This window comes from Eubalaena glacialis, chromosome 3, assembly GCF_028564815.1.
Source record: "Eubalaena glacialis isolate mEubGla1 chromosome 3, mEubGla1.1.hap2.+ XY, whole genome shotgun sequence".
NCBI lineage: Eukaryota > Metazoa > Chordata > Mammalia > Artiodactyla > Balaenidae > Eubalaena > Eubalaena glacialis.
This window is the reverse complement of record NC_083718.1, coordinates 53,927,685-53,953,685: the sequence shown is the minus strand read 5'-3', so window position 1 is coordinate 53,953,685 and position 26,001 is coordinate 53,927,685. Positions and strand designations below refer to the sequence as shown.

The following is a 26,001-nucleotide window of genomic DNA, read 5'->3' as shown; positions in this document are numbered from 1 at the left end:
AACAGCTGACTTTTTTTTTTGAGAAGCTGTTATGTCCTAGCCACTGCAAAATTAAGAGCTTTTTGTGAATCTTTTCATTAAGTCCTCCTGTTGGCCCTGTAACATAGCTAAAATTATCATCCCCATTTTAGAGATTTTAGAGATAGAAAATTGAGACCCAAAGTGATTACATGATTTGCTTAAGATTACAAAGCTAGTAAGCTATGGACCAGTATTTCAACCCAAGTCTGGCTCACAGTCTCTAGAATCCACATTCTTAACCCAGCGCTGAACAGCACTTTCAACCCACCTGCAGATATAAGCTGGGATAAAGGGAGAGTTGGTCTGGTGAGCAAGGCAAACCTGGCCTCTGTAGCTGCTGTCACCCCTAAGAGACCAAGTTCACCCTTCCACTGATCTGGGTAGATGGCAGTCAGTTCTCATGGAAATTGGGATTTCTGTTTAAGATATTTGCTATAGAAAAGGTGTACTGTAGACTGGGGGTGGGGGGGTGAGGAGAGAAGGCAACTTCAGTTCAGATTCTGGACAGACTTGGGAAGATAGTGGCCTTTGGAACATCAGAGAATAAGGAGAGGATGGAGCTAGAGATTATCATACTAAGTGAAGTAAGTCGGAAAGAGAAAGACAAATACCATATGATATCACTTATATGTGAAATCTAAAATGTTCCACAAATGAACCTTTCTACAAAACAGAAACGGACTCGTGGACATAGAGAACAGACTTGTGGTTGCCAAAGGGGAGAGGGGGAGGGAGAGGGATGTACTGGGAGTTTGGGGTTGGTAGATGCAAACTATTACATTTAGAATGGATAAACAACAAGGTCCTAATGTATATCACAGGGAACTATATCCAATATCCTGTGATAAACCATAATGGGAAAGAATATAAAGAAGAATCTATATATGTGTATAACTGAGTCACTTTGCTGTACAGCAGAGATGGGCACAGCATTGTAAATCAACTATACTTCAATAATAAAAAAAAAGAAAAAAAGAATAAGGAGAGAGAAGAGATCAGTGGAAGAAAGTTGTGGGATAGAGGAGGAAAATTCCCCAAAGCCCAAAACATTCTTTTAAGTAAAGGACTTTGTATGGGCAGCCAGGCAGGGAGAAAAGAGCAAAAACAAAAGGAAATGAATTCCTTTCCACCAGTTATTTTATCTGGGTTTCTCCAGCAATATTCCTTTTTAGGCCACTGCACCCAAAGTCTAATAGCCTAGTAAAGCTTCCCTAATGCCCAGCTCAGAATTATCCACCGTAGATGTCTTTGTCCCAGACAGAGGATTTTGGTCTTAAACTCAGATAATAAAAACATCCAAAAGAAAGGAAAGACCCAAGGAACTTAACATCACGGAACTCTCATATTGGAAGTAGCCCTTAGACCCAGGCAAGAGAGGCCTCTGCCCTGGGTCTCCTTGGCCACACCCCTGCTCTGTGAGGACAAGTCTGTGGGGTCAAAAGGACATGTCTGTGCCTTCTCTTTTAAACCATTCCTTTGCCCTGTCCAAACAGCCCTGAGCTGCTTCCAGGACCTGTTCAGAGCTCTTCTCCCTTGGCTGTCCTTCCATGGGTACGCATATGTCTGTGCAGGGTGGCCAAGAGGCAACTCTTTGGGGACAGTGAATGGAGCCTGGACTTTTAGGCTGGAGTGTCCACACTCTGTGCACATGAGGTCCCTCATGCGTACAGGAGCAAGTCTGGAGTGGAAGGAGGAGGGGGGTGGGCTACAGGCTAACAACTGGGCCAGCTATCACCATGCTGCCTCATTTCAGCATGGAGCTCCAAGTAGTCTTGGTACTCTAAAATTGAAACTGGATGTCCAGGCGTCCAAGTATATTTATCAAGGCAGGAGGATAGAACACTTTTTATCTCACAGGTGCTAGCTTGATTTTTAACTTTGAGATATTTAGACCTATGGTCTGTGGCCTCCATTTGTCATCTTGCCCTGGGCCCCACAGATGTTAGGAGGAAGAACTTGGATAAAAGAAACCATAAAAGTCATCTGCTTCAATCACCCAGCCAAGCGTGGGATCCCATTAAATGCTTAAACACCTCCAGTTATGACTGGCGTTGGTCTCACTGCCCCCTGAGTCACTAGACTACTCTGTCTCAGCAGCTTCTCACTTCTAAAAAGTGCTCCTTTCTTTTGCGTGAAAGTCCATCTTCCTGTTCCGGAAATAACATTTAGTAGTACTAACTGAAGGCTTACTCTGCCAAGTAATAGGGTGCTGAGGTTAATGAGCTTCAGTGTCACATAGACCAGGATCCAAGCCCTGACTCTGCCGCTTACTAGATGTGTGCTTTGGGCAAGTTTCTAAATCTCTCTCACGTTCAGTTCCTTCATTTGTGAAATGGAAATAATAATTCCCACTTCAAAGGATTGTCATGGTTAATAAATATCTATGATCGACACTATTCATTCCTTTTTTTAAGGTAAAATTAACATATAACATTATATTAGTTTCAGGTGTACAACATAATGATTCCATGTTTGTATACATTGCGAAATGATCACCACAGTAAGTCTGGTTAACATCCGTTACCACACATAGCTAGTGGGAACCTGCTGTACAGCTCAGGGAGCTCAGCTCGGTGCTCTGTGGTGGCCTAGATGGGTGGGATGGGGGAGGGTGGGAGGGAAGTCCAAGAGGGAGGGGATATATGTATACATATAGCTGATTCACTTCGTTGTACAGCAGAAACTAACACAACATTGTAAAGCAACTATACCCCAATTAAAAAAAAAAAAGATCCACTCTCTCTTAGCAACTTTTGAATATGCAATACAGTATTATTAACTGGTAGTCACCATGCTGTATATTACATCCCCACAACTTATTTATTTTGTAACTGGAAGTATGTACCTTTTAACCACCTTCCCCCATTTCTCCCACCCCCCCAACCCCTGCCACTGGCAACCACCAATCTGTTCTTTGTTTCTATGAGGACAGTATCCAGCCTTGATATCTTAGGAGAAGGTCCAGTCCCAGTGAGGAGGGACATAGTTAGTGCCAATAAATAGCGGCTTGCTTGTTATTGTTGCCTAGGTGCTCTTACACTTTTTCTCATGGGTGAGAAATTGACATTTGACCTAGAAGACCAGAGAAGCAGTCTGCAACACCACTTACTAGTTATGTGACCTTAGATGAGTCACCTGTTCTCCCTGAGCCTCATTTACCTCATCAACGAAATGGAGTTGATGATGACTCCATCACCTCACAGAGCTCTTATATTAAAAAGCTCCTACCCAAACAGTCATTTTTCAGTTTTTCATTCTGTAAACATGCATGAAAGGTCTACTCTGTATTAGGTGCTGAAATAGGAAAGTGTGCCCCAGCTCATGACCTCAAGGGCCCTGCACTCTAGTGAATGAGACAAAGAGATAATAATAATTTTTTAAAAAAGAATACAGTGTGATAAATGCTGGCAGCCTGATGGAGGGGACAACTGGCTCTGTCTCGGCAGGGTTTCATGGAGGAAGTTGCACTTGAAAGAGGTGGAGGCAGTGGGGAGGGGAATATTATGAAAAAGAAAGCATGGAGTCACATCATTTAATGGAGCAGAAATACAGCATACAAACAAGTCTTTCTTTTAAGAGACAGGTCTTCAGATATTTGACAAAAGTTATCATAGCCTCTCCTCCCATCCTTTCTCCAACATCTTCTCTTACACAAGCTCAACAAGCCCAGTTTCTTCAACCATTGTTCACTTGACTGGCTGTGAACATGGTCCATTCCCTATATGCCCCAATGGCAGGGAATACTTAAAGGTCTACATATATCACATAATCACCATAACCAGTTTATTAGCTATAGCATAATTAAAACCTTATTTTAAAGCCATTTATACTTTCCAAAATTCCAGGAGTCTGTAAGCTATACTACAAATCAGGAGGCTCATCATCTATTCACATAGTGGTGTATGGGCTTGTCTCATGGACATAGAAAAATTATGTGTGTGAAGAGAGTATAAGGCATATAGAAAAGAGGAAAAGAATGTGTACACGCTCATGCAGAGATTCTGTGGACTGCTGGCTTAATGCTACTAGGAGACAATGAAAACCTCAGTTCTAGATGGTGTCTTATTAAATCTCAAGGGATCTTGGTGGAATAGGTCAGAGACTAGGTCAGGTGTCATTTTTTAACTCTCTTAGGCTCAAAGGTCTCAGAATTGGCTTTGATGGAACTGGGTGCTTTTCCATGATTGTAAATTAAAAGGAAAAGCAAAATGAACAGAAGGAAAGTTCCCCTGGAAGGAAACAACAGCCCAGCCACAGGAGCTGGAGGCCCGGCTGCTGTCTTAAATATCACACTGGGCATCGGGCAGATGGCAGAGCCCCACCACAAGCTAGGTGGCTGTTGTTGGCCCCGGGCTGTCTGACTTAACACGGGTGTTCATTCTCACTGTTGAATATAGGGCATTATTTGTGTAAATGAAGTCCCCTTTAAAGCCCCATCTCTGGGTGAAAAGAGCCTGGTCCTTGAAGGATAGCTGGAAGGGTACACTGGCACCAGTCTTGTCAGTTTCATTCACAGTGGCCACAGCCAGCATCTCTCAAGGTAGCAGGAGGCCATTGTGGGACAAGATCTACCTAGGACACTAGCTGTCCTTGCTCACACTCTCAGCCGTCTTCTGCTTCTGCCTACCCCAATGGTAGTACTGTAGCTGCCTGCTCAGCCTGTCAGTTCAGGGCCTTGTCCTTGCTGTGGCCTACTAGGGAATTAAAGGAGGGAAGACACCTGGTTTCCATCATGAAAGAATTAGAACCTTGGGCAGTGGTTCTCACACTTCACTGTAAAAGGAAATACTTGAAATGAGGGTGACTATCCTGATTTATGCCAGTTGTCCCAGCATAATTATTAATAGTGCTCCCTTTTACTCAAAAGTGTTCCAGTTTGGGCCATAAATTGAACAATCACCCTACTTAAATTCAGATAACCAGACCTCACCCACAGAGAGTGGTTTACTAGGTCTAGGGGTTGCCAGGAATCTGGATTTTAAACTAGCATACTCAGTGTTTCTGTCGCATGCTTTAAGAAATTCTCATAGTGAGGTAAAAGCGAGTGGAAACAGACAGAAACTATTAAAACAGCCAGAAGACAATTAACAAAATGGCAACACGTACATATTTATCAATAATTACTTTAAATGTAAATGGACTAAATTCTCCACTCAAAAGACATGGAATGGCTGAATATTTTTTTAAAAACAAGACTCATCTATATGCTGCCTCACTTTAGATGTGAGGACACGCACAGACTTAAAGTGAAGGAATGGAAAGAGATATTCCATGCAACTGGGACACAAAAGAAAGCTGCAGTAGCTATATTTATATCAGACAAAATAGACTTTAAAACAAGACTATAATAGGAGACAAAGAACGGCATTTATGACAGACATAATGATGTAGGGTCAATCCAACAGGGTTGGTATAACATTTGTAAATATTTATACACCCAACGTAGGAACAACTGATATATAAAGCAGGTATTAACTGACCTAAAGGGAGAAATAGACAGCAATACAATAGGAGTCGGGGACTTTAATACCCCCACTTACATCAATGGATAGATCATCCAGACAGAAAATCAATAAGAAAACATCAGCTTTAAACAACATGTTAGAACAGTTGGGACTTAACAGATATTTACAGAACATTCCACCCAAAAGCAATAGAATACACATTCTTCTCAAGTGCACATGGAACATTTTCCAAGATAGGTCATGTTAGGCTACAAAACAAGTCTTAATAAATTTAAGATGATTGAAATCATATCAAGCATATTTTTCTACCACAATGGTATGAAATGAGAAATTAATTACAGAAATAAAACTGGAAAACTCATAAATATATGGCATTTAGACAGCATGCTACTGAACAACTGTTGGGTCAAAGAAGAAACCAAAAGATAAATTAAAAAATTACCTTGACACAAATGAAAATGGAAATGTAACATACCCAAATCTGTGGGATGCAACAAAAGCAGTTCTAAGAGGGAAGTTTATAGCAATAAATGCCTACCTCAAGAAACAAGAAAAGTCTTAAATAAACAGTGAAGGTTTACACCTCAAGGACCTAAAAAAAGAACAAATAAAGCCCAAAGTTAGTAGAAGGAGGGAAATAACAAAGATTAGAGCAGAAATAAATGAAACAGAGACTAAAGAGATAATAGAAAAGATCAATGAAACTAAGAGCTGGTTCTTTGAAAAAAAATCAAGAAAATTGACAAACCTTTAGCTAGATTCACAAAGAAAAAAAGAGAGAGGACTTAAATAAATAAAATCAGAAATGAAAGAGATGTTACAACTGATACCCCAGAAATACAAAGGATCATAAGAGACCACTGTGAAATTATGTGCCAACAAATTGGATGACCTAGAAGAAATGGATAAATTCCTAGAAACATACAACCTACCAAGACTGAATCATGATGAAACAGAAAATCTGAACAGACTAATTGCTAGTAAGAAGATTGAATCAGTAATCAAAAACCTCCTAACAAAAGCCCAGACCAGACAGCTTCATTGGTGAATTCTTCCAGTCAAAGAAGAATTGATACCAATCCTCTTCAAACTCTTCCAAAAAAAAAAAGAAGAGGAAGGAACTCTCCCATACTCATTTTATGAGGCCATCATTACCCGTATACCCAAACCAGACAAGAATGCCACGAGAAAAAAAATTACAGGCCCTATCCCTAATGAATATAGATGTCCTCAACAAAATATTGACAAACTGAATTCAACATTTAAAGGATTTAATTAAAGTACATTAAAAGGATTATACATCATAATCAAGTGGGATTCAGAGATGCAGGGATAGTTCCAACATCTGCAAATCAGTCAATGTGATACACCACATTAACAAAATTAAGGATAAAACTCATATGATCACGATATCAATAGGTGCAGAACATTTGACAGACTTCACCATCCATTTATGATTTAAAACTCTCAACAAAGCAGGTACGGTGGGCACATACCTGAACATAATAAAAGGCCATATATGGCAAGCCCACAGCTAACATCATACTCAATGGTGTAAAGTTGAAATCCTTTCCTCTAAGATCAGGAACAAGATAAGAATGCCCACTCTTGCCACTTTTATTCAACATAGTATTGGAAGTCCTAGCCAGAGCAATTTGGTAAGAAAAAGAAATATAAGGCATCCAAATTGGAAGGGAAGAAGTAAAGCTCTCACTATCTGCAGATGACATGATATTATATATAGAAAACCCTAAAGATTCCATCAAAAAAAAAAAACTGTTAGAACTAATAAATGAATTCAGTAAAGTTGTAGGATGCAAAATCAATACACAAAAATCTGTTGTGTTTCTGTACACTAATAACAAACTATCAGAAAGAGAAATGAAGAAAACAATCTCATTTATAATTGCTTCAAAAAGAATAAAATACTTAGGAATAAATTTAACCAAGGAGGTGAAAAACCTGTATATTAAAAACTACAAGACATTAATGAAAAAATTGAAGACACAAATAAATGGAAAGATATTTCATGCTCATAGAATGGAAGAATTAATATTGTTAATATGTCCATACTACCCAAAGTAATCTACAGATTCAGTGCAATCCCTATCAAAATTCCAGCAGCGTTTTTCACAGAAATAGAACAATCTTAAAATTTATTTGGAACCACAAAAGACCCCAAATAGCCAAAGCAATCTTGAGAAAGAAGAAAAAAGCTGGAGACATCATGTGCTCTGATTTTAAACTATATTGCAAACCTGTAGTAATTAAAACAGCATGGTACTGGCATAAAACCAGACACATAGATCAATGGCACAGAATAGAGAGCCCAGGGAAAAACCCCACAGATATATGGTCAATTAATTCACAACAAAGGAGACAAGAATATACAATGGAGAAAGGACATTCTCTTCAATAAATGGTGTTGGGAAAATTGGACAACCACATGCAAAAAAAAAAAAAAACAAAAAACTGGACCACTATCATACAACATACACAAAAAATCACTCAAAATGGATTAAAGGCAAATGTAAGACCTGAAACCACAAAACTCCTAAAGTAAATAGGCAGTAAGCGCCTTGACATAGGTCTCAGCGATGATTTTTTTGAATCTGACGCCAAAAGCAAAGGCAACAAAAGCAAAAATAAGTGGGACTACATCAAACTAAAAAGCTTCTGCACAGCAAAGAAAGCCACTAACAAAATGAAAAGACAACCTATTGAATGGGAGAAAATATTTTAAAATCATTTATCAGATAAGGGGCTAATATCCAAAATATATAAAGAATTATACAACTCAATAGCAAAACAACAACAATCTGATTAAAAGATGGGCAGAAGATCTGAATAGACATTATTACAAGAAGACATACAGATGGCCAACAGATACATGAAAGTATGCTCAGCACCATTAATTATCAGGGAAATGAAAATCAAAACCACAATGAGATATTACCTCACACCTGTTAGAATGGCTATTATCAAAAAACAAGAAATAACAAGTCTTGGTGAGGATGTGGAGAAACGGGAACCCTTGTAGCCTGTTGGTGGGAATGTAAATTGGTGCAGCCACTATGGAAAATAGGATGGTGGTTCCTCAAAAAATTAAAAATAGAACTACCATATGATCCAGCAATTCCAATTTCTGGCTATTTATCCCAAAAAAGTGAAAACACTAACTTGAAAAGATATATGCACTCCTTTGTTCATTGCAGCATTTTTTTTCAATAGCCAAGATATGGAAACAAGTGCCCATCAGTGGATGAATGGATAAAGAAATTATGATAGATAGATAGAGAGGGGGAGAGAGAGAGAGGTTATTCATCCATAAAAAAGAATGAAATCTCGCCACTTGCCACATGGATGGACATTGAGGGCATTATTCTAAGTGAAATAAGTCAGACAGAGAAAGACAAATACCATACGATTTCTCTTATATGTGGAATCTAAAACAAACAAAACCAAGCTCAGATTGGTGGTTGCCAGAAGTTGGGGACGGGCGGGTTGAGAAATGGGTAAACTGTTTTGTTCTGTTTTTTAAATTTAAATAAATTGAATAATTTATAATTTAAATTCTGCAAAATTAATAATAAATAAATAAACAAACAGTAATTCTTTGCTTTTACGAAGGGCTTATATTGTGCTTTTATACATGTGACTCTAATTTAACAAATATGAGTACCCACGATGTACAGAGCCCTTTCTAGGTGCTGTAGGAAATACAAGGTAAATAAGACAGTTCCCTTATTTATTTGGACAGGCGTCAAAGGAATTTATATCTGGAAAGGAATTCAGACAGATACATGGGGGTAAACTCCAAGTAATGAGGAAATGCTGAAGGGGAACATTTACACAACAGTGTAACAGTGTAAGTAGGAAGGGCTTTACTATAAGGAAATGGGAGATGGGAATTTCAGAGAGGCTGAGTGACTTATCTAGTTTCATCGAACCAGGAATCAAACCTGGGCCCTCTAGCTCAGGTCTGGGCTCCTTCCCCACATACTCACCATGTGTAACCATGGGCACCATCCTGCAACCCCAAAGAAAAGCATGCACATGGTAAACACTTGGTGAAGTGGCAAGAAGGGGACATGGGAGAGGGTTATCAGAGTGACCAGAATTACTGGAAAACATAAGAATTCATCTAAAGAGGATTTATAGAAAAGGGAGTTTATAAAAAATGTATTATAAAGCAGCATTACAGAAAGTGATTAAAAATAAAGGGGAAAATCATCTATAATCCTCAACACCACTTCCACTCCCAGTCAAGAACTGTATAGACCATTTCTTTGTTCCTTTACATTCAATTTTTTGCCTGGTTGTTATCATATTTTACATGAATTTATGTCCAAGTTTGTCCACTTAAATGTTTTTCCATAATAGGATAAAGTCTTCATAATTATAACTTAATAATTATACAATGTGTCATTGAGTCCCTGTATTATGAATAAACTAATGATTTCGGTATCATTAGCTATTTACTTGTTCCCAATTTTTTCTGTTATAAATAACACTACAGTGAATCTTTTCTCTGATTCTTTTTCCTTATTTTGTATCATTTCCTTCTGAATATATTTCCAGAAATAGGAATATTGGATTAAACAAATGAATATTTTTTAGGTGTTAATCTCGTACACACAAGTTTTAATACAAATGGAATCTTACTCTACCTCATTCTTCTTAACAACTACATAGTATTCCATTGAAGAATTGAAATTCATTTAACATTTCCTCTATTAATGGATATTTATCAAATTTTTGCAATTACAAGTATTACTACAAGGAATATACTTGCATCTGTGCACGTGTGTATTTCTATACAATGGGTTCCTTAGAAGTAGAATTGGTTGGGGGAAAGTGTATGTACCTTTCCGATTTTGGCACATACTATCAAATTGCTCTCAAATTGACTCTGCCAGCTTACACCCTTACCAACAGTGTATGAAAGGGCCAGTAACCCCCTACCTTCAACAGCACTGGATATTATCCAGTCTTTTATATTTTAGTCAATCAGATGGGCAAATAATGCTGCTTCATTGTTGTTTCAATTTATATTTCCTGATTACTAGGAAACAATAAGTTTACTGACTTCTGGGCTTGGAGGCTGTCCATCCCTCTTGATCACTGGGATACTGCTTTTCTTATCCAACTTTAGTGTCCATCCTGGGAGTTTCTTGTGGTGAAATTCCTCCTCCAGAGAGCCTTAAACTTGAACTTTATCCTGCAGGCAAATGTCCAAGTCATCAGCTCAAACAGGCTGGCTTAGCTAGTTTGTCTGAAGGCCCAAGTTCAAAGCCCAAGTCTATCTCCTTTCCCAAGGTCCAATGCCTCTGGTATCTGGATTATGCCAGAGTTCTGGTAGGAAAACCTCTTGTTTTGGATGTCCTTTCTGCCATCTGTTATGGGCTCATGGGTTCTTAGTATTCACCATCAATCTGCTCCCAACATCTTCATCTCATCCAGAAATTCCCAATTGGAGGCACAACGTTTTGGTTTTTCAGGACTGCTGTAAATGTATTTATTTTTTCATATGTCTTGTGTTTTTTCAGTGGGATGTTGGGAGGTAGGAAAGATAAATATAGACTTTGGTCAGCCATTTAAAACTAGAAGCCTTTGTTATATACATTTCTAAAATAAATATTGCCAAATATTTTCCCAAAGAGTTTTACAGATTTTCACCTAACAACATAGAGTATTAAACCCCAACCTGATCAACACTAGGTATTATAATTTCCCGTACTTTAGTAGAAAGAAGAAATATGTCTCAATTTGCATTTCTTTGACTATTAGTGAGGTTGGATAATTCTATATATGTTTATTAATTCATTTCATCCTTTGTAAATCATCCATTTCTGTACTTTGCCCATTTACATATTTGGTCTTAATATATTCCTTTATCATCTAAATAAGTTCTCCTATTTATTGCAGGTACTTTCCCAATCTATTATTTACCTTTTAATTAATTTTTCTCCTGGGTTCTTTTACACGTAGAGTTTTAATTTTGAATGTAGTTAGGTTTTTCTTTTGTGCCTGTAACTTGGATGACCCACTTCATCAGCTTGGGGTACAAAAAAGTTCATAACTCTTATTTCTCCAACTAATTGTTCAACTCCTCAAATGTTCCTGTTAGCAAAAAGTTCAATATCTCCCTCTTGAGACCTCTTTATCCTCTCCCTCCAAACCCTAAGGATCTTATTCAGCCCAGAATAAGATCCAGGTACAAAAATGAGAAAGAAACTTAGAAATTCTGGTCAGTCTGTTTGCGTTTGGTTGGTGCTATATGGTGTACTATTGAATGCTAGCTCTGGCACTATCCAATGGACATATTTGTCTACGGCTATGGCAAAGTCCTCCCTGCTGACATGGTCCCTGAACAGGCCATGCTGCCAGGTTAAATATCTCTTGGTTCTCATGCAGCCGTTGCTCCCCAAAGCCCCATGCTATGCCAAAGTAGCTGAATAAGAAGAGCCTTCTGGCCTGAGCCACATGACAAGTCAGAACCAGCCATCCCGCCGCAACTGTTAAGCCCTGTGTTAAGCCTGGATCACCTTCACAGGTACCCACTGCCCCCCCTGGAGTTCTTTACTTCCAGCAGATATTGGTCAGGGTCACTCCCCAGGTTTCCCTAACTTAAGATCTTAGGAAGGAGTTGAAGTCTTGGTTTCTGTCCTCTCAGAAGGATCTTGGGATTCTTATACAAATTCATACACTTGTTTTTCAGCTCTGTGCCTACAAATGGTCTCAAGAAGAGAGGTACAGTTTTTATCAAGCCACAAAAGCTTTGGATCACCTTTCCTGGAGGTCAGTGGGTGCCTACTCATATTGGTCAGGTTGCAGATAACAAAAGTCACTCTAGCTATTTTTTAAATTTTTTTTTCTAGTTGTCTTTATTTTTGTTTAATTTCATTTCAGCTATTTTAAGAGAAGTGTATTTAATACAGGAGATTAGGTGCTTACAAGTCATTGGAAGATCTCAGGGGCAGGCTCTAGGCTGAGCCCCTACAAATGACCCCCGGAACAATAGCACCTTATCAGGAAGCTGAGGGATCACAAAGCTAAGGCTATGGCTGCTGGCCATAGGAACACATGGCCTTAACTGTAATCCAGAGGTCAGGAAGCTGCCACCACAATGATTGGCTCCAGTGCCACACAGATCCTGCTAGATCCACCACCGCAAAAAATAGATGCCACTAGCCCTGCCTCTTGAGTCACTGAGACTTCTGCTAACCCTGCTACAGAAAACTCATTGTCTCAGTAACCCTACTTGCCAGCAGAAGCAGCAGAAAAGCAGCTTCTGCTTTACTTCCACATTCCAAATCTCGTGTGAGTGCATCTGATTGGCCACCCTTAAATCATGTCCAGAACCCTAGCTGCAAGGGAGTCTGGAAAATGTCACTTTTAGAGTTCTAGCCTCTGCCATGTAGTAAGACAGGCAAGAGGAGGATGAGCAAGATGTACTCCAACCCACCATACCAATTGTTTATATTTACATGACAAAAAGAGGCTACCCAAATGATTGAGTATGAAAGAAAGAAAAGTCTGAGGCCCAGTGACTGCCCCTATTTATGGACATAGAAGCATCTGGCATAATTTTCAAAACCCCACATAACCTGGCAATACCTTATACATCTAAACTTAACACCCTTCCCCTGAGGTTTTTTTTTTTTTTTTTTTTAAACATCTTTATTGAAGTATAATTGCTTTACAATGGTGTGTTAGTTTCTGCTTTATAACAAAGTGAATCAGTTATACATATACATATGTTCCCATATCTCTTCCCTCTTGCATCTCCCTCCCTCCCACCCTCCCCATCCCACCCCTCTAGGTGGTCACAAAGCACCGAGCTGATCTCCCTGTGCTATGTGGCTGCTTCCCACTAGCTATCTATTGTACATCTGGTAGTGTATATATGTCCATGACACTCTCTCACCCTGTCACATCTCACCCTTCCCCCTCCCCATATCCTCAAGTCCATTCTCTAGTAGGTCTGTCTTTATTCCCGTCTTGCCACTAGGTTCTTCATGGCCTTTTTTTTTTTTCCCCTTAGATTCCATATATATGTGTTAGCATACTGTATTTGTTTTTCTCTTTCTGACTTACTTCACTCTGTATGACAGACTCTAACTCCATCCACCTCATTACAAATACCTCCATTTCATTTCTTTTTATGGCTGAGTAATATTCCATTTTATATATGTGCCACATCTTCTTTATCCATTCATCCGATGATGGACACTTAGGTTGCTTCCAGGTCCTGGCTATTGTAAATAGAGCTGCAATGAATATTTTGGTACATGACTCTTTTTGAACTATGGTTTTCTCAGGGTATATGCCCAGTAGTGGGATTGCTGGGTCGTATGGTAGTTCTATTTGTAGTTTTTTAAGGAACCTCCATACTGTTCTCCATAGTGGCTGTATCAATTTACATTCCCACCAACAGTGCAAGAGTGTTCCCTTTTCTCCACACCCTCTCCAGCATTTATTGTTTCTAGATTTTTTGATGATGGCCAATCTGACCGGTGTGAGATGATATCTCATTGTAGTTTTGATTTGCATTTCTCTAATGATTAATGATGTTGAGCATTCTTTCATGTGTCTGTTGGCCATCTGTATCTCTTCTTTGGAGAAATGTCTATTTAGGTCTTCTGCCCATTTTTGGATTGGGTTGTTTGTTTTTTTGTTATTGAGCTGCATGAGCTGCTTGTAAATCTTGGAGATTAATCCTTTGTCAGTTGCTTTATTTGCAAATATTTTCTCCCATTCTGAGGGTTGTCTCTTGGTCTTGTTTATGGTTTCCTTTGCTGTGCAAAAGCTTTTCAGTTTCATTAGGTCCCATTTGTTTATTTGTGTTTTTATTTCCATTTCTCTAGGAGCTGGGTCAAAAAGGATCTTGCTGTGATTTATGTCATAGAGTGTTCTGCCTATGTTTTCCTCTAAGAGTTTGATAGTGTCTGGCCTTACACTTAGGTCTTTAATCCATTTTGAGTTTATTTTTGTGTATGGTGTCAGGGAGTGTTCTAATTTCATACTTTTACATGTATCTGTCCAATTTTCCCAGCACCACTTATTGAAGAGGCTGTCTTTTCTCCACTGTATATGCTTGCCTCCTTTATCAAAGATAAGGTGACCATATGTGTGTGGGTTTATCTCTGGGCTTTCTATCCTGTTCCATTGATCTATATTTCTGTTTTTGTGCCAGTACCAAACTGTCTTGATTACTGTAGCTTTGTAATATAGTCTGAAGTCAGGGAGCCTGATTCCTCCAGCTCCATTTTTCGTTCTCAAGATTGCTTTGGCTATTCGGGGTCTTTTGTGTTTCCATACAAATTGTGAAATTTTTTGTTCTAGTTCTGTGAAAAATGCCAGTGGTAGTTTGATAGGGATTGCATTGAATCTGTAGATTGCTTTGGGTAGTAGAGTCATTTTCACAATGTTGATTCTTCCAATCCAAGAACATGGAATATCTCTCCATCTATTTGTATCATCTTTAATTTCTTTCATCAGTGTCTTATAATTTTCTGCATACAGGTCTTTTGTCTCCTTAGGTAGGTTTATTCCTAGATATTTTATTCTTTTTGTTGCAATGGTAAACGGGAGTGTTTTCTTAATTTCACTTTCAGATTTTTCATCATTAGTGTATAGAAATGCAAGAGATTTCTGTGCATTAATTTTGTATCCTGCTACTTTACCAAATTCATTGATTAGCTCTAGTAGTTTTCTGGTAGCATCTTTAGGATTCTCTATGTATAGTATCATGTCATCTGCAAACAGTGACAGCTTTACTTCTTCTTTTCCGATTTGGATTCCTTTTATTTCTTTTTCTTCTCTGATTGCTGTGGCTAACACTTCCAAAACTATGTTGAATAATAGTGGTGAGAGTGGGCAACCTTGTCTTGTTCCTGATCTTAGTGGAAATGGTTTCAGTTTTTCACCATTGAGGACAATATTGGCTGTGGGCTTGTCATATATGGCCTTTATTATGTTGAGGAAAGTTCCCTCTATGCCTACTTTCTGCAGGGCTTTTATCATAAATGGGTGTTGAATTTTGTCAAAAGCTTTCTCTGCATCTATTGAGATGATCATATGGTTTTTCTCCTTCAATTTGTTAATATGGTGTATCATGTTGATTGATTTGCATATATTGAAGAATCCTTGCATTCCTGGGATAAACCCCACTTGATCATGGTGTATGATCCTTTTAATGTGCTGTTGGATTCTGTTTGCTAGTATTTTGTTGAGGATTTTTGCATCTATGTTGATCAGTGATACTGGCCTGTAGTTTTCTTTCTTTGTGACATCTTTGTCTGGTTTTGGTATCAGGGTGATGGTGGCCTCGTAGAATGAGTTGGGGAGTGTTCCTCCCTCTGCAATATTTTGGAAGAGTTTGAGAAGGATAGGTGTTAGCTCTTCTCTAAATGTTTGATAGAATTCGCCTGTGAAGCCATCTGGTCCTGGGCTTTTGTGTGTTGGAAGATTTTTAATCACAGTTTCAATATCAGTGCTTGTGATTGGTCTGTTCATATTTTCTATTTCTTCCTGGTTCAGTCTCGGCAGGTTGTGCATTTCTAAGAATCTGTCCATTTCTTCCAGGTTGTCCATTTTATTGGCATATAGTTGCTTGTAGTAATCTCTCATGATCCTTTGTATTTCTGCAGTGTCAGTGGTTACTTCTCCTTTTTCATTTCTAATTCTATTAATTTGAGTCTTCTTCCTTTTTCTCTTGATGAGTCTGGCTAATGGTTTATCAATTTTGTTTATCTTCTCAAAGAACCAGCTTTTAGTTTCATTGATTTTTGCTATTGTTTCCTTCATTTCTTTTTCATTTATTTCTGATCTGATCTTTATGATTTCTTTCCTTCTGCTAGCTTTGGGGTTTTTTTGTTCTTCTTTCTCTGATTGCTTCAGGTGCAAGGTTAGGTTGTTTATTCGAGATGTTTCCTGTTTCTTGAGGTAGGCTTGTATTGCTATAAACTTCCCTCTTAGAACTGCTTTTGCTGCATCCCATAGGTTTTGGGTCGTCGTGTCTCCATTGTCATTTGTTTCTAGGTATTTTTTGATTTCCCCTTTGATTTCTTCAGTGATCACTTCGTTATTAAGTAGTGTATTGTGTAGCCTCCATGTGTTTGTATTTTTTACAGATCTTTTCCTGTAATTGATATCTCGTCTCATAGCGTTGTGGTCGGAAAAGATACTTGATACGATTTCAATTTCCTTAAATTTACCAAGGCTTGATTTGTGACCCAAGATATGATCTATCCTGGAGAATGTTCCATGAGCACTTGAGAAGAATGTGTATTCTGTTGTTTTTGGGTGGAATGTCCTATAAATATCAATTAAGTCCATCTTGTTTAATGTATCATTTAAAGCTTGTGTTTCCTTATTTATTTTCATTTTGGATGATCTGTCCATTGGTGAAAGTGGGGTGTTAAAGTCCCCTACTATGATTGTGTTGCTGTCAATTTCCCCTTTTATGGCTGTTAGTATTTGCCTTATGTATTGAGGTGCTCCTATGTTGGGTGCATAAATATTTACAATTGTTATACCTTCCTCTTGGATCGATCCCTTGATCATTATATAGTGTCCTTCTTTGTCTGTTGTAATAGTCTTTATTTTAAAGTCTATTTTGTCTGATATGAGAATTGCTACTCCAGCTTTCTTTTGATTTCCATTTGCATGGAATATCTTTTTCCATCCCCTCACTTTCAGTCTGTATGTGTCTCTAGGTCTGAAGTGGGTCTCTTGTAGACAGCATATATATGGGTCTTGTTTTTGTATCCATTCAGCCAGTCTGTGTCTTTTGGTGGGAGCATTTAATCCATTTACATTTAAGGTAATTATCGATATGTATGTTCCTATTCCCATTTTCTTAAATGTTTTGGGTTTGTTATTGTAGGTGTTTTCCTTCTCTTGTGTTTCTTGCCTAGAGAAGTTCCTTTAGCATTTGTTGTAAAGCTGGTTTGGTGGTGCTGAACTCTCTCAGCTTTTGCTTGTCTGTAAAGGTTTTAATTTCTCCATCAAATCTGAATGAGATCCTTGCTGGGTAGATTAATCTTGGTTGTAGGTTTTTCTCCTTCATCACTTTAAGTATAACCTGCCACTCCCTTCTGGCTTGCAGAGTTTCTGCTGAAAGATCAGCTGTTAACCTGATGGGGATTCCCTTGTGTGTTATTTGTTGTTTTTCCCTTGCTGCTTTTAATATGTTTTCTTTATATTTAATTTTTGACAGTTTGATTAATATGTGTCTTGGTGTGTTTCTCCTTGGATTTATCCTGTATGGGACTCTCTGTGCTTCCAGGACTTGATTAACTATTTCCTTTCCCATATTAGGGAAGTTTTCAACTATAATCTCTTCAAATATTTTCTCAGTCCCTTTCTTTTTCTCTTCTTCTTCTGGGACCCCTATAATTCGAATGTTGGTGCGTTTAATGTTGTCCCAGAGGTCTCTGAGACTGTCCTCAGTTTTTTTCATTCTTTTTTCTTTATCCTGCTCTGCAGTAGTTATTTCCACCATTTTATCTTCCAGGTCACTTATCCGTTCTTCTGCCTCAGTTATTCTGCTATTGATCCCATCTAGAGTATTTTTAATTTCATTTATTGTGTTGTTCATCATTGCTTGGTTCCTCTTTAGTTCTTCTACGTCCTTGTTAAATGTTTCTTGCATTTTGTCTATTCTATTTCCAAGATTTTGGATCATCCTTACTATCATTATTCTGAATTCTTTTTCAGGTAGACTACCTATTTCCTCTTCATTTGTTAGGTCTGGTGTGTTTTGACCCTGCTCCTTCATCTGCTGTGTGTTTTTCTGTCATCTCATTTTGCTTATCTTACTGTGTTTGGGGTCTCCTTTTCACAGGCTGCAGGTTCGTAGTTCCCGTTGTTTTTGGTATCTGTCTCCAGTGGCTAAGGTTGGTTCAGTGGGTTGTGTAGGCTTCCTGGTGGAGGGAACTAGTGCCTGTGTTCTGGTGGATGAGGCTGGATCTTGTCTTTCTGGTGGGCACGTCCACGTCTGGTGGTGTATTTTGGGGTGTCTGTGGACTTATTATGATTTTAGGCAGCCTCTCTGTTAATGGATGGGGCTGTGTTCCTGTCTTGCTAGTTGTTTGGCGTAGGGTGTCCAGCACTGTAGCTTGCTGGACGTTGAGTGAAGCTGGGTCTTGATATTGAGATGGATATCTCTAAGAGATTTTCGCCGTTTGGTATTACGTGGAGCTGGGAGGTCTCTTGTGGACCAGTGTCCTGAAGTTGGCTCTCCCACCTCAGAGGCACAGCCCTGATGCCTGGTTGGAGCACCAAGAGCCTTTCATCCACATGGCTCAGAGTAAAAGGGAGAAAAAATAGAAAGAAAGAAAGAAAGAAAGAAAGAGGATAAAATATAGTGAAGTAAAATAAAGTTATTATAAAGCAAAGCTATACAGACAAAATCTCACCCAGAAGCATATACATATACACTCAAAAAAAAAAAAAGGAAAAGGGGAAAAATTAATATATCCTGCTCCCAAAGTCCACCTCCTGAATTTGGGATGATTCGTTGTCTATTCAGGTATTCAACAGATGCAGGCACATCAAGTTGTTTGTGAAGTTTTAATCTGCTGCTTCTGAGGCTGCTGGGAGAGATTTCCCTTTCTCTTCTTTGTTCGCACAGCTCCCGGGGTTCAGCTTTGGATTTGGAGCCGCCTCTGCTTGTAGGTTGCCTGAGGGCGTCTTTTGGGAGGTCTGACGTTTTCTGCCAGCGTTCAGTAGGTGTTCTGTAGGAGCAGTTCCACGTGTAGATGTATTTCTACTGTATCTGTGGGAAGGAAGGTGATCTCCGCGTCTTACTCTTCTGCCATCTTCTTCTCCCCCCCTCCCCTAAGGTTTTTAAAATGTCCTACCAGAAGGGATGATCCTTGAGTGGAATATTAGATGTGCATGGCTGGGGGAAAGTATTCTGAGAGGAAAGAAGGGTCTATCACCATAGCTGAGGCCCTGTCCCACACCTGCTGTGAATTTTACCATTGAATGAGGGGTCAAAGCCAGCCCAGTGAATCCAGCACCAATCAGTTCAAACCCAGAATGCCCTAATTAGATCTGGGGTTCCACATTTGATGATGGATTAGACAAATTAGAGTTCATTCTGAAGACGGAGACAAGGATGATGAAGAGTCTGGAGGCCATGATACTTGGGGAAAGGTAGAAGGAAATGAGAACATTTAGCCTGGGAAGAAAACCAGGGGAGATGTTCTGTCTTTTGTTCATTCAGTCAGTAAGTGTTTACTGAGTCCTTTCTGTCCCAGGCGCTCTGCTAAGCAGGTGCCATTCCTGCCAGCACTGGGCTTGCAGTTTAGCAAAGGAGACAGGCCCATCTCAAAACAATTAGAAATTATGCTACGAAGTCCTACAAAGGAGGGATCCATAAGGTACAGAATGAGGAAGTGCGAAGTCTGCCTAGAGGAGTCACGGCATGCCTAAAAGGGGCATGAGGGGTTCTCGAGCTGATTCCTAAAGGAGTAATAAAAATTTGCCAAATACAGATACGGGTGGAGAGAAAGTGGCCTAAGATGAAGGAACAGTATATATAAGGATGAAGAGACACGAGAGAGGATGGCTTATCGGGGGGGACAACATGCATTTCAGTATTACTGGAGCAAAAGTGCAAAGAGAGAATGCCAAGGACTAAGGATGCACTAGAAGGTAGAGACCGTGGCAGAGATGATTCTGCTCAACAAAATTCAGTCCTCCTTCTTCCTGGGCACTCGGCCCTTTACGGCTCCCAGTCTCCCTTGCACTTAGGCGTGGCCTGTGTCTGGACTCTGGCTAATGGCATGTGAGTGGAAGTGATGTGCACCACCCCCAGGTCTGACCCACAGAACTGCTCCTCCAGTGATCCTCCACTCGTCCTCTGTCTGATGGCTGGAGGCAAAGAGGCATAAAATGGGAGGATCCTGGGTCCCCTCATCACCACATGGAAGGCTACCTGCCCAATACCCAGGCCCCAGATTTGGGGGCTTCTCTTTTACAGCAGCTAGCTAAGCATGGATGTACAGCATGCTATGTGTCTTGAGATGTTGAGAAGACTGTCTTTTGAAGAGAGAGGATCTATCAGAAATGACCCTTGAGGGCAAACCAGCTTGGACAGGTGAAAGTCACACAGAGGCAGCTTTCAGCTCATTTATTCCTTTATTGTTACCCAGGTGTCATCTTTCTGCCTGTCCCCCTTTCCCCCCTCACACCATCTCCAGAAAATTTAAGAAAACAAGGAAGCAGGCTGCATCCGATCACAAGTCAGCTGCAGGCATCAGCATATCCACACAGTATGCTCCTTCTCTTCCTCTCCCTGCTGCTCTCAGCAACACTTTGGTTGTTTTACAGCTGGGAGTCGCTTGCTTTCTGATTGGATGCTGCATCTGCTGCATTAGCCTCCATGGAGCAGTGGGATGGAGAAATCACATTTGCTTTTAGTCGCCCAACTCTCCAACCTCATGCCCCCAAAACTTGTGCATGTAACAGTTTTGATTGGCAGGTTGGGAATAATTAGAGGGGCGTATTCTGCAAGAAGGAAAAAATTTAATTGGATGTTGAGCCTGGCCAGTCCCATACCATCATCCAAGGGGACAGAAAGCAAGTTCTCTCCCTTTTCCTCTTCCTCTTTCTCTCTTTCTCAGAGTGAACCATTCTTTGGTCCATGACCCACAGGATTTGATCGTTCCTTAGGATCTGCCCGCCTTGTCCCTCCAAGGCAATGCAAGGACACGGTATGCCAGCAGTCCATTTCCCAGCATCTGAGCTAGCTGATCTAGAATCACATCGGGCATTTGTGGGAGGGAGAGGCTTCACCAGCACAGGCCAGTCCAAGCTGGGCTTTGGCCCTCCAGGTCTGTCTGTCTGTGTCTCTCTGTCTCTGTCAGGTAATGTGACGTGCAGGGATGCCTACTGCAGTTCTCTAGAGGGTCGGTGTTGGTTCGAGCATGTGCGTGCACACACACATTCATATAGCATGTCTCCCAAGGTCAAATAATTCTCAGAGACAGTTCATTCTAAACCCAAGTTAAGGAGAAATTTTCCTAAACACAGCATCACCCGTAAAGATTTCCCTGTCCACAGAAGAGAAATCGCTTTACAATATTACCCAGAGCAGCTTCGATTTGGGGCTGGATGTCCTCCCCTGAGGCCTCTGCATGGAGAGAGGAGGCAGCCCCACTCCACCCCTACCTCCCAGGGGGACTGCGTCCCACATACTCCCAGTCCCACCACCTGGGTAGTGGAGTTTGAAAAGGGACTGGCCCAGCTCTTCCTGCTGTTGATAAGAAGAAACTGAGAGTCTCAGGCTTCAGTTGCTTTTCCTCTTTGCTCATTTACAGATGACACGGTTCAGTGCCCTTTCCAAGTGGGAAAGCTCTGGGGCAGAAGTTCACATTTCTCTCCTCATCTTAGTCCAGCCGCAACAATCTTCCCGGCCTTGGCTTCTTGTTATGAGGCCCGGAGCACCTGCGTAAGAAGCTATGGCCCAAGAGCTAGGGGCAAAGGGGCTAGTGGCTGCAAGAAAGTCTGCACTCACTTGCCAGGCAGCAGAGCTCTGCCCGGAAGTAAAAACAGACCCATAAGCCAGAGCCCCAAGGAAGCCTTCTAAGGGGCAGGTTACATGGATGTGTTCAATGTGGGAAAATTCATCAAGATGCTTATTATGGGACTTACCTAGTGGTCCACTAGGTAAGACTCTGCACTCCCAATGCAGGGGGTCCGGGTTCGATCCCTGGTCGGGGAACTAGATCCCGCATGCATGCCACAACTAAGAGTCTGCATGCCACAACTAAGAAGTCCGCATGCCGCAACTAAGAAGTCTGCATGCTGCAACGAAGATCCTGCATGCCGCAACTAAGACCCGGCACAGCCAAAATAAATAAATAAATAAATATATTTAAAAAAAAATAAGCTTATTTATGATTTGTGTACTTTCTATATGTTACGCAGAAATGAAAAGTTAAAATACAGTCTTACATTATGGAAGCAACCTAAGTGTCCACCCACGGATGAATGGATAAAGATGTGGTATATATATATACAATGGAATACTATTCAGCTAAAAAAAATGAAATTTTGCCATTTGCAACAACACGGATGGACTTGGAAAGTGTTATGCTAAACGAAATAAGTCAGACAGAGAAAGACAAATACTGCATGATATCACTTATATGTGGAGTGTAAAAAATAAGACAAATTAGTAAATATAACAAAAAAAAACAGACTCACAAATATAGAGAACAAACTAATGGTTACCAGTGGGGAGAGGGGAGGGGCAAGATAGGGGTAGGGGACTAAGGGGTACAAATTACTATGTATAAAATAGATAAGCTGCAAGAATATATAGTACAACACAGGGAATATAGCCAGTATTTTATAATGACTATGATTGGAATGTAAGCTTTAAAAATTGTGAATCACTGTGTTGTACACCTGAAACTTATATAATATTGTACATCAACTATAACTCAATAAGAAATATATCTTACCAGCCATTAAAATTTATGATTAATCAGGTTAATAAAAACAGTAGGATATAGGAATAGTTGTAGGCTAATAGGTAAATAGAACTGAATGGGGATTTCAGAAACAGATTTGTACATAAATAGATCTGAAATTAATATGTACTGAAGTTGATAATTTAGCTCTAAGAAAATGGGCTCACCTGGCAGAATTGGCTCTCTATCTAAGAAAAGAAACCAACTAAAACAAAAACCCTAGGAGTATAAAAACACATCCCTGCAAGATGAATAATTAAATTTTAAAAATGAAAAATTCCTTACATAACCCTGTGTGCAAGAAAACTTCCTAAATAGGAAAGAAAAAGTGATGAAAGATTTAGCTCCCTAAAAGTTTAAAACTTTTACAGGGAATAGGAATTCATATTGGGAAAAATATTTACAGTATTTATGACACTGCAAGTGTTAATATACCTAATTGGTAATAGTCAAAGAGATCGATAAGAAAAGCACAAAGTAACAAGTAGGAAAAGTGTATGAAATTAAGAAGTGGTCATTCAAATAAGAGGAGATTTTTAAAAAATATCCTCCTGATCCCCCTGGGTCAGAGACCCAGGTGCAGGCTGTGCCTTGGCCGTAGGCTGGGGCTTATGTTGGCTGGTCCCAGAGGGGCTACTTACTAGGAACATTTTGAGGAACTGTTTATCATTCATGTTTCCTACCAAATCCCTATCTTCTTTGTGTCTTTCTGTTTAGGAAGTTCATAAATGCTAATCTCTCTGTCTCTTTGCAGCTTTACCTAAATTGGCATCCTCCCATCTCTGAGAGTTACTGGTAATTCCTACCGATCATTTTTCTTTGGACAAGTCATCCTCCTTTATGATGATAACCCTTGAAAAAACAGGAAAAGTTGCCTGTGGGCTCAGTCTCTTCAAGGTGTCTTATTTAAAGAAACTCAAGTCCAATATGCAAAACATATGTGGAAAGCAATTTAAACCTTTATTGAAGATTGTGGGGAAGTCCCAATGGGATAAATTTCATTCATAATATACAAAAAAACTTAAAAAGTCTCTTTCCCATTTCCGTCTCTCCCAATATCTCACGCACACGGCAGCCACCTCGAGTCTCCTCCTCCCTGCAGTCTCTCCAGAATGTTTTTCAAGTACCTTTCATGCCAGCTCTTGAACTTCTCCTTTTCTCCTTTCATTGTCTAAGTGTATTCAGGTCAGGTCATATCAGTTCAAACAGCATGGTATCTCCCGACTTATCTTTTATTCTCCCCAGTCCAGGAGATGAGCTGGTAGGCAGAGTTTAGCAGAAAGCAGAGGATATAAACATTATATGTTTCCCTGTTACACAATATGTTTTCCTATTGCACCAAAAAGTGTAGAGTTGCTCTCTTTTAACCTGTTTTTTGAGAAAGCATGGCTTATCTGGATCAGCCTATTCTGGAGGCTTCCCTGATGGGTAATTTGGCCACATGCAGTTTTCACCCGCTTCAGCCCTCAGGGGCCAGTGGATGAAATGGGACTGCTGTCTCCATCTTCACTTCTGGGGGGCAGTTGGAAGCTCAATTTAGAATCAGCACAAGCCTCCCCACCGCATCTACAGGGTACAAAGTGAGAGATTCAGCTGGAAGAGCCATCACAGGCCCCTCCCATGGCCAGAGAAATTAGAGCATGTAATGCAGAGAGAATTACGATTCATCGAGATATAACTACTGTTTGCTTAGTTTTGCTCCCTCTGGACGACAATATATTGATAAGTCAAGTAGGTCAATTTTTAGAAAAGTTTAACTTGGAACTTCACAAAGACACCCAAGGAATTAGTTGAGAATTAGCAAACCCAGAATGTGGAATAGGAACCATATATATTGTGGGATGCAGTTGACTTGAGTGTGTGTGTGTCAACTATTAAGAATAGGGGGCATATTTGGATGTGAATTTCCCATTCTCCCACTAAGCCCACGGCGTTCTGCCAGGAGCTCTCCCGTGGTTTTCGTGGAGTCCCGCGCCCACCTGCACAAGTAGCAAAAGGTCTGCTGCCTGCATCACTTCATCACCTGCAAATGGACTTTTGAGCGTCCTCCTCAGGGCCCTCTTGCCCATTTTAGAATGTTTTCATTGAAGTGATTAAGGATCCTGAATAAATCCTGGTGCAACTTTTAAGGCCCCCAAACCCTGTAGCTGCCTCGTCACACCCTCATCCTGCCCTCAGCCTGGTTCCATCAGACCCGACTGGCAGGATGAATGGGCCAGGTCTCTGGGCTGGAGGACAGGAGAGGGGGCAGCTCAGTAATGCTTCCCACACCTCCCTGTACCACATGGGTTGACAGTTTTCCAATCTCCCTGCTACATTTTTTTGTGTCCTGTGAGATTTGCCTTAGATTTGGTCTAAATTTTCCTTGGTCTACTTTTATCCCATTACTTCAAATCCTGTCCCCTTGGAGCACATTGAGCAAGCCTCCCCCTTCCTGCTACTCTGAGTTAGATGACTCTAGGGTCCTGTGACCAGTCCCTCACAGGCTAGCTCCCTCTGGCCCACTCATTAGCCTAATGCCTTGCCCCTCCTTATCTCCATCTGGCCTCAGAAATCAAACTCTCTGTCCCTTCAGTGGCCTGGCTTCTTATGTGGATCTCTTACAGTCTCCTGACATCTTGCCAGCAAGGAGAAACAAACCCCATAGATGCTTCTGCCTTTCCTAACAAGCCTGTTCAGTAGTCATCAGGCTGGAGGCCTGCTGCCTGGGGATCTCGGAACACCTTCCAAACAATAGTAGAGATCAAATACAGATGGAGAGAAATCCAAGCGTGTGGTGCAGAGCAACGTACCTTGTGGAAAGGAAAAGTGAACCCCTTCCCAACACACAGGCCATGGTGCCCCTGAGCCTCCTGCAAATGGTCAGGTCAGGAAATAGAACGTGGAGTCAGAACTGGGGTGGGACAGAGATGGGACCCATGGCACAGGGCACATGTTCCCTGCAGAGCTAGAACTATGCTAGTCATGGAAGAATGGTGTGGGCAGTGTGTCCCAGCTCTTCCCAAAATAGCTGTGTGACC

At 40.4% G+C, this 26,001-nt stretch overlaps 1 protein-coding gene across 5 annotated transcripts in view; it reads left to right on the top strand.

The window, feature by feature from the left end:
• Positions 1 to 26,001, top strand: part of LOC133086670 (protein FAM163A) — a 95,458-nt gene that overhangs the window by 50,971 nt on the left and 18,486 nt on the right. The window contains exon 1 of one of the 5 annotated variants that reach the window (XM_061183067.1): positions 12,207 to 12,287. The exons of the other annotated variants lie outside the window; for them this stretch is intronic. The gene's annotated coding sequence lies outside the window, so the exon portion shown is untranslated. Of the gene's footprint in view, positions 1 to 12,206; positions 12,288 to 26,001 lie in introns of those variants that run through there. 5 annotated transcript variants of the gene reach the window in all.